General features: G+C 38.4%; 1 pseudogene; it reads right to left on the bottom strand.

Annotated features, from left to right (window-relative positions):
* Positions 1-5,866: 5,866 nt before the first annotated feature.
* On the bottom strand, positions 5,867-6,592 carry LOC118989657 (RWD domain-containing protein 1-like; annotated as a pseudogene).
* Positions 6,593-9,885: the final 3,293 nt, after the last annotated feature.

The raw sequence follows: 9,885 nt of genomic DNA, 5'->3' as shown, positions 1-9,885 counted from the left end.
CCATTTTTTAAATTGGGTTGCTTGTCTTCTTAGAGTGGAGTCGTGTAAATTCTTTGTATATTTTGGAGATTAAACCCTTATCTGAGGTATCATTGGCAAATATGTTTTCCCATACACCTGGTTCTCTTATTTTAATACTGTTTTCTTTAGTCAGGCAGAAGCTTTTTATTTTGATGAGAACCCATTTGTTTATTCTTTCCTTTATGTCCCTTGCTCTAGGGGACATATCAGTAAAAATGTTGCTGTGTGAAATATCTGAGATTTTCCTGTCAATGTTCTCCTCTAGGACTGTAGTGTTGTCATGGCTTATATTTAAATCTTTTATCCACCTTGAATTTATTTTTGTGTGTGGTGTAAGTTGGTGCTGGAGTTTCATTTTTTTGCATGTAGCTGTCCAGTTCTCCCAACACCATTTGTTGAAGAGGCTATTTTGACTCCATTTTATGTTACTGACCCCTTTGTCAAATATTAATTGGCCATACAAACTTGGATTTATTTCTGGGCTCTCTGTTTTGTTCCATTGGCTCATGTGCCTGTTTTTATGCCAGTACCAGGCTGTTTTGATTACAGTGGCCCTGTAATACAGTTTGGTATCAGTATTGTGAGCCCTCCTACTTTGTCCTTCTTTCCCAAAATTGCAGCAGCTATTCGGCATTGTCTATGATTCCATATAAATTTTTGAAGTATTTATTCTATGTCTGTGAAATATGCCTTTGGTACTTTAATAGGTATTGCATTGTATTTGTAAATTGCTTTGGGTAGTATGGACATTTTGATGGTGTTAATTTTTGCAATCCATGAACATGGTATATGTTTCCATTTGTTTGTGTCTTCCTTGTTTTCTTCCTTCAGTGTTGTGTAGTTTTCTGAGTACAGGTCTTTCACCTCCTTTGTTAGGTTTATTCCTAGGTATTTTTTTTTTTTTTTTTGCTATATCGAATGGGATTTTTTTCTTGATTTCTGCATCTGTTGATTCACTGTTAGTATACAAAAAATGCCTTTGATTTCTGGATATTGACTTTGTATCCCACTGTTTTGCCAAATTCATTTATTAGGTCAAGCACTTTTTGGGTAGAGTCTATAGGATTGTCCATGTACACTATCATGTCATCTGCAGACAGTGACAGTTTTGTTCCCTCCTTTTCAATTTGGATGGCTTTTATTTCCTTTTCTTGTCTGTTCACTGTGGCTAAGACTTTTAATACTATATTGAATAGACGTGGTGAAAGTGAACAACCTTGTCTTCTTCCTGATCTTAGTGGGAAAGATTTTAATTTTTGCCCATTGAGTATGATGTTGGCTGTAGGTCTCTCATATATGGCCTTTATTATATTGAGGAATGCTCCCTCTATTCCCACGGTGCTGAGTGTTTTTATCACAAATAGGTGCTGTACCTTATCAAAAGCTTTTTTCCACATCTATTGATATGATCATGTGATTTTTGTCTTTACTTTTTTTATGTGATGGATTACATTTAATGATTTGTGAATATCGAACCATTCTTGCATCCCTGGGATGAATCCCACTGGTGTATGTCATGGTCTATGATCTTTTTAATGAACTGTTGGATGCAGTTTGCCAATGTTTTGCTCAGGATTTTAGCGTCTATATTCATCAGTGATATCGGTCTGAAGTTTTCTTTCTTTGTTGTGTCTTTATCTGGTTTGGGGATTAGGATGATGTTAGCTTCATAAAAAGAGTTTGGGAGTTTTCCATCATTTTGGATTTTTTGTAATAGTCTGTGAAGGGTAGGGGTTAGCTCTTCCTTAAATGCTTTGTAGAATTCTCCTGTGAAACCATCTGGTCTAGGGCTTTTGTTTGTCAGAAGTTTTTTGATTACTGCTTCAATTTTCATCTGCTGTTATTGGTCTGTTCAGGCTTTCTGCTTCTTCTTCATTGAGTTTTGGAAGATTATATTTTTCTAGAAATGTTTCCTTTTCACCTAGGTTTTCAAATTTCTTGGCACAGAGTTCTTCATAGTAATTTCTTACAATCCTTTCTATTTCTGTGCTATCAGTTGTAATCTCTCCTCTTTCATTTCTGATTGTGTTTATTTGGGTCCTCTCTCTACTTTTCTTGATGAGCCTACTTAAAGGTTTGTCTATTTTGTTTATCTTTTCAAAAAACCAACTCCTGGATTCATTGATCCTTAGAATTGTGCTTTTAGTCTCTATGTCATTTAATTCTGTTCTGATCTTGGTTACTTCCTCCCTTCTACTTGCTCTGGGCTGTCTTTGTTGTTGTTCCTTGAGTTCTTGTAGGCATAAGGTTAGGTTGTTTGTTTGAAATGTTTCTATCTATTTTCAGTAGGCTTGTATCACTATGAACTTCCCTTTCAGGACTGCCTTCACTGTGTCCCCTAAGTTGTTGGGTTTTTTCCAGAAACTTTTTGATTTCTTCCCTAATTTCATTCTTGACCCATTCATTGTTTAATAGCATGCTATTCAATCTCCATGATTTTGAGTGTTTTGAGTTTTTTTCCTTGGGGTTGGTTTCTAGTTTCAATCCCTTGTGGTCAGAGAAAATGCTTGGTATGATTTTAATTTTATTGAATTTGTTGAGGCTTGTTTTGTGTCCTATCATGTGGTCTATCTCTGAAAGTGTTCCATGTGCATTTGAAAAGAATGTGTATTTAGCTTCTTTGGGATGAAGGGCTCTATATATATCAGTTAAGTCCATTTTATCTAGGGCATTGTTCAATGCCACAATATCTTTGTTGATATTTTGTTTGGAAGATCTGTCCATTTTTTACAGTGGGGTGTTAAAATCCCCTACTATAATTGTGTTGCTGTCAGTATCTTTCTTGAGGTCCTCTAGGATTTTCTTTATATATTTGGGTGCTCCTGAGTTAGGTGCATATATATTTATGTTGTTGATGTCTTCTTGGTGGATTCTTCTCTTGAGTAATATGAAGTGACCTTCTGGGTCTCTGTTTATAGCCATTTTTCGAAGTCTATTTTGTCTGATATTAGAATTGCTACCTTGGCTTTTTTTTTTCTTGTCTGTTTGCTTGGAAAATTTGTTTCCAGCCCTTCACTTTTACTCTGTGATGGTCTTTTGTCCTGAGGTGGGTCTCTTGTAGGCAGCATATGTGTGGGTCATGCTTTCTTATCCATTCAGGTATTCTATGTCATTTGATTGGAGCACTTAATCCATTTACATTTAAGGTTATTATTGATAGGTGCTTATTCATTGCCATTTTTGTACCTGCATTCCTTACACAGCAAGAGAGTGTTCTATGGTATTTACAGTAGCAGCTGGTAAGGAAGAGATAGGAGATCCTTTGGCTATGTGTAGTGTTAACCATGATATTCCACACAACTAGCCACATTTTAGAAAGGATGGAAAGAAGATAAGACTCTTGTTGTGGATGGAGGGGTTGTGAGTTGGATCTAGAAGGCAATGAGTTTGTGGGAGGTCAAATTATGAGGTAAAGTGAGAGTAAAGGATAGTAAATAGGTGTAGTGTGTGAGAGAATAGAGTTAAGCACAACAGTAACACAGTTCAGGAAACCATGATTTGGGCTAAGATCTGGAAAGGGTGCTGTGTAGTATTTACAATAGTATGGAACAGCTATTACTTATGATAACATTAGAGCAACAATTCTATGGCAGAATTTATGAGATCTGGATAACAAGAATAGGGAGTATAAGACCTCTAGTAGTGTGTTAATGGGACACAGGTGAAGTGAAGGACTGTAAATTAGCAATGCACTATGAAAGAGAGAATAGGGGAAATCTGTCAAATGGTACAATATCACCAGCCAAGCAAAGAAGACTAAACAGAAAGGAGAGGAACAGAAAAATACTATTAAAATAAAAGATGTAAGAATAATGAAAAATAATAATAATATAAATATGCAATAACTTGCAGGTTCTCTGTAATAGCAAAGTGAAATTTGTCTCACTGTCTCAGCTGTTCGGATGCCCTATCTTTGTATCTAACTCTAGTGTTTTCACAATTCCCGGTTTTTTTTCCTCACTTGTGGGTATTTAAAAAAAAAGAAGCAGAAGAATTAAGGAAGAAGAGATAAAATTGGAAAGAAAGGAGGAAGGAATAAAACAAGGAAGAAGGAGAGAGAGGAAAAAGGAATTGAGAGATGAAAAATAATAAAACTTAAAAAATTAAAATTACTTAAAAAAAAAAAAGCCTCTTGCTAGTTTCAAACTGGCCACACTGGTTTTTCTGGTCTTGCTGGCTACAACAGGCTGAGGGGCTTTTCTCCCTTCCTGAACTCAGTCAGCCTGGCACCTCTCCACAGGGCCTTGGATGTGGGATCCAAGCCTTCCTCAGAGCACACCCTCCCTGGGTTGTGGGCTCTTACGCTTAGCCAAGCCACTTACAGCCCCACAAGTTTGGGTGTGCACCCTTCGCAGTGCTATGTGAGCGTGCAGGGCTTCCTGCACTACTTCAGAGTACTGCCAGGCTCAGCGGGGAGGGGGCTGGAGAGATTGCTGTAGGAGAATTCCCTAAACAGTGTCTGTTTTTTCACTTCTTCTTTTTGAGAAATTCCTCCTACTCATGCCTACCACTCCATACAGAAGCCTGGCCTCTCGTACAGCCCAGTTCTCCAGCCAGACTGCGGACTATTGCGGTCTGGGCCTGTCACTGCACAACTCTCAACTATCCCCAACCAGTGTCCACAGACTCCATAAGTGCTCACAGACCCTGTGTGTTTGCCACTTAGTCCTTACTCCCCTCTCTGCAACTTCAAACAACCAGGTTTCTCCCAGTGCTGCTCAAACCTTGTTTTTCCGGAAAGGGAGCAGTTGACCCAGCTCTCTCCCAAGAACACTGTGGAAGACCCAACAGGTGCTGGGCCTGGGGCTGGAGCTGCCCTGGTCCCCAGGACCTTATTGTCCTGAAGCACTCTCCTTACCATCTAGTTTCTCAAAGTCTGCTACAATTTTTGGTCTCCTAGCTTCATATATGCTGGGGTACTGTTGGCTGTTTGCTCTGTTCCTCTGTAGATTGGCTAGGTTTTTCTCCCATGTGTAGGGGGAAGTGGAATCTGCTCCCTTCTACCTTGCCACCATCTTCCTCTTCCTCTACTTTAGTAAGACTTTAATCAACCAGGAGATAGAATAAAAATATATTTAAATATGCAAAATGTGCTTGTTATTTGTCTATATGACATTCATTCTTCTTTGCTTCCTCTCCAGGAGAACTTGTTGGCTTAAAAATGAGCTCAGTTAAATGCTACATTTCCCACGCTGCCATATAGATTACTGGCAGACATGTGACCCAATTCTGAGAATAAAATGTAAGTGGCTGTTTTCTAGGAAAAATCCTTCAAAGTTGGTAACACACAGCATACACATTGTTTGCCCTTTTCTGTTCTTATCTTCCTGCCTGGAAAAGTGACATGAAGCAGGAGTTGTAGTACCATTTCCCCTCATTTCTTTATAAGGTGTTGTTAAACTGTACACATTACTATGAATTCCATGACTTTCCACTTTCTAGTTATGTTATCTCACCTTGAAGCCTTCCCCTCAATGAACACAATATGTTACCCCTTTGATCAAAGCTGCTTACTTCATGTGTCTTATTGGTGTGTGTTTTCCCAATGTCCAGTGGAGTAGGTTTTAAATAAATAAATGAACCAAGGAGTGAAGAAACATCATCCTCCTCTGTCTCCTTCCAAGACTCACTCACCCTCCTTTAAGGCTTTAGTACTTAATTCATGCTTTATTTTTAATTTGAATTTTTAAGGTCAGTTTTATTAAGTTCATCGATGAAAACTTTCAGAAGACTATTATCCTGAAAATTATTTTTCCTTAGGAGAAAAGAAAGAAAAATCTACGACCTCTCAGCATTGTCATAGATACTGTGGCAGTCAAACCTCTCTGCCGACAGAGATGGTCCATCAATTGGTCAAGTCACTCTCTAGGTCAGCAGGATTGTAGTTTGTGTCATCCTCATCATCCTCCAGCTCCAAGTCACCCATTTTCTGGAACATAGACTCATCTACCTTCACACTGTTTCCAGCATCCTCCAAGAACTGGGTATCAGATGTACCAAGGTTATGATCTGTTTCAAATGGCTGTTTCCCACTTAATTTATTTTTCCTGATTGTTTTTCTTCTTTCATTCATTTCTTTTTAATTTCCAAGAATTCTGCATTAAACTGGGCTTTCCAATTTAAGAAATTCTCAATTGTAGCTGGAATACTATGAAATAATTGCTCTTCAGCTTCTTCTTCTTTTTGTGGTTATTTCTTTCCTTCTTCTTTTCTAGTTTTTATATTATTCACTATTTCATTTAATTTTTCTTGCACAGCTGTCACTAAAGTAAAAATCATCACTATATCAAGGTTGTCTCCTCCTGTAATGCTAATAATTTTAAAATACTGAGATATCATTATCTCCTAGGTTTTCCAGGGAGAATATTTCATAAAGAGGGGCTTCATTGGGATACTTCTGACTGTATATAAACTTGAGGGTAGTCTGGACAGTTTCACCATTTTCTCCAGCCTCAGATGTCACAGCAATGGTGAGGCTGGGAGGATTTTCTGATAATACTATAAAGGAGTAGGGCTAGATGGACTCCAGAGCCTCCAGCCCTTTGTACTGCTGCTCACTGTCATCTGCCATCATGGCCCTTGCTGCTGTCCATAGATTGCCCAGACGCCCAGGCAGTGTGTTGCAGCCGGGACCAGTTCACACTTTATTTTTCTCACCAACTCTTGCTCACAACTTCCATGACATCATCACCCATAAATCCTTCCAACCGCTAGTCTCAATGTACCTTGACTTCCATGGAATGAGCTAAACAATTCACAAGTGCTGTTCCCTCTTGCATCCCTATTTTCCTCTTCCACAATATTTTCCTTGCCTCTCACCAGAAAAGATACAGTACCATGGCACTACCACCAGATTTATCTTATCATCTGAACAATATAGCCCCCAATTTAAAGATCAGCTTATTAAAAATAGTCTGTGAACTCTAGGTTTCTCCTTCACAATCTAGTCCCAACACTTTTTTCTCTCCCAACCTCTCACAGCCACTCTAGATTTCTCACTTCTTCTCAAACCTACCTGGATTTTTCCCAGTTCTTTGTAATTTTTTATACTATTCTCTCTGCTCAGAGTTATACTTGCATTCCCTCTAGCCCACAGCCTTTCATTTCAGCCAATTGAAAATGTGCTCATTGTCCTAAGACCAGTTCCACTACCACTTTCTCCCATGAAGCATTTTCCTGTGATTCAAGCAGAATTAATCCCTGGAGCCTCTGTGACTACATAAACACTTTGTGATTATGTCTATTGTAGCATTTATTAGGACAGTGAGTGTTACCTGCCCGTGTTCACTCATTGAGGATGCTCCATTTCTTTAATACTCACAGACTTAGCACACAGTGCCTAGCATGTAGTACAATACATACTAAAAATTCTCAGATGAAATGAATTGAGATTCAAGGAGTTTTTCCTGACTGTGATTTAACTATGGTGAAATGTGGAAGTAGGCAAGGGCAATGCGTATCTACTCCCTTAGGAACACTGCCTCATAATTATTTTAAAAAGTTTTCTATTTTATCAAAGAGCCTTAGAAACTGCTCCTTTTCAAAGCTCTACCAAAGTATTAGTTTTCTAATTAATTATTGCAGAGGGATAACTATTGCATAAATCAATTCTCACTTAGTTTGATCATGATCACTAATGAAATAAATTGGAGATCTGTAACCCCAAAGAGAATGTTTTCAGATGAATAATATATTTTATTTGTCAGCAGTCCTCAGGCTCATTTTATAGTGAAATTAACTGAAAGTGGATTGAAAATAATTGTCAGCTCATTGTCAGCCTGAATTTCTAAGGCCTTGAGTAGATTGAATGACGAAAGGTAATTTCATTTTTCTTCGTAATTGCTTCTGGATAATACCAGAACTTTTGAAAGAAAGCATGAGGCTATGCATTTTGAAAATTTCAAAGAAAATGCAAACCTTGGGTTTAATACCAACAGTTCTCAATATGTCAGATGCAACAGAATTAACATTTCTAGGATTCTTTACATTCTGTTCCACTAAAATTGTCTACAATAGATAACATGATTTTAGACATGAGATATGAAATACACAATTTTATATGTCAACAGCAAAGGTATGATGAAGATCTGAGTTCAATTACTTTTATGGGAATTGCTAAAAGGTGTTGAATGCAAAATGCTTTTTTCTTTTTAAATTTTTAGAAAAGTTTTCAGTTATTGATATTAGTATCATGTGTACAGCATAGTGGTTAGACATTTATGTAACCTACAAGGTGGTCTCCCAATAAGTCTAGTATCTACCTGACATCATACATAGTTATTACAATATTATCGACTATGCTGTACTTTACATACCCATGAGCAGAAATGGTGAAGGAAGAAATCCAACTTGGTGAAAGACAAAAAACAACAAGCTCAGCTTTCTGTCATTTATTTACATTTATTCTCAAAGTGAATTAAGACAAAGGAGGCCATAAATCACTGTCTATTAAAATGTCCCTGAGCACTGTGCTGTCAGGCTTCAGATCACAATTTCCAGTGTGTTTTAAAAAATTTTTTATCTTCACCTGAAGATTTTTTTATTGTTGCTCAATTACAGTTGTCCCCATTTTCCCCTCATTACTCTCTCCCCTGCCCTACCCACTCCCACCTCCCACATTCAAACCTACCTCCACCCCGTTGTCTTTGTCCATGTGTCCTTCATGCACGTTCCTTGATAACCCTTTTTCTTCTTTCTCCCGTTGCCCCCAACAATGTGTTTTATGGAATAAAATCTTGATGTTCACCCCACAAAAGGGCTTCATGGTTCAAATAAGTTTGGAAGTGCTGCATGTTATTTCTACCTGTTAGAGTATTATAATGCACATTAACACAAGAAATACCTGGAGAAGTCCTGCAATAGAAAAACTGAAACTTTGACCAAGTATTTCACAAAGGTATTGGCCTATGGATACCACTAGACACCTTGTGGAGCACTGGTGTTCCCCAGGAAGACTGTCTGAGCAGTGGTGCTCTGAATGACTATGCTGGGTGGTTATGCAAAAGGGTCTTGTCTGTACACTTAAATGTAGTCCATTCCCTGGGGTTATATCTGAGAGAGGAGTATATGCATGATCCTGTGTGTCTGTGAGAGACCAATACAGTGACAAAGCTGTCTGGTGTAGAATGGGCAAGAAAAATGAGGAGAGATTTGATGGTTTATATTAAGAGTGGGTCCCCTAAGTGGAAGTTGGAAAATTAAGTATTGTTACAGAGAAACCCTCAGTTTTCAACTCATCCAGCAGGAAAACTGAACATCCACCCTTTTCTAAGTAATCTATGATGTATCTCCTCCTTGACAGCCCTTCCAATAGGTCCCAGAGCTGAGTGCAACATTCTTTACATGAGCTACAAGTGGCTGCCTGCTCTGGCCCAAGCCTACCACCTCATGTTTCTCTCACACTGTTCCCTCTGTTGCGTTCTGTGCCACAACCTTTCTGATATTCTTTCAGATCTCCCAGAGGCCAAGCTTTTCTCACCTCAGTGCCTTCTAAAGGATTGTCTCTGTGAACCCCCTCTTTGCCACTTCTGACTTTTGGGGGGATGTTGTGCTGTAGTCCCCAGATCAGATCAGGTCTTCTTGTGGAACACTCTAGGTTTCCTTGGTAGCATTTATTGCCAATAATTAATTATACATGAGGATATTTGTTAACATTGTATTGGGATATAATATATACCCAGTAAAGTGCCTGATGCTGAAGAATGTTAACATGTGTACATCCAAGGAACCACTACCCAGATCAAGCTACAGAACGTTTCCAATGTCCCCAAAGACTATGCCCCCTTCCACATAAATGGCTCTTTTCTAACTTTTATCACCAGAGACTAATTCTCCTGTTCTTGACCTCCTTACCGATGCTTACTA

This window comes from Sturnira hondurensis, unplaced genomic scaffold, assembly GCF_014824575.4.
Source record: "Sturnira hondurensis isolate 20B ecotype Veracruz unplaced genomic scaffold, ASM1482457v3 Scaffold0006496, whole genome shotgun sequence".
Classification (NCBI taxonomy): domain Eukaryota; kingdom Metazoa; phylum Chordata; class Mammalia; order Chiroptera; family Phyllostomidae; genus Sturnira; species Sturnira hondurensis.
The sequence above is the reverse complement of the archived record's forward strand: the minus strand, read 5'-3'. Positions and strand labels throughout refer to the sequence as shown.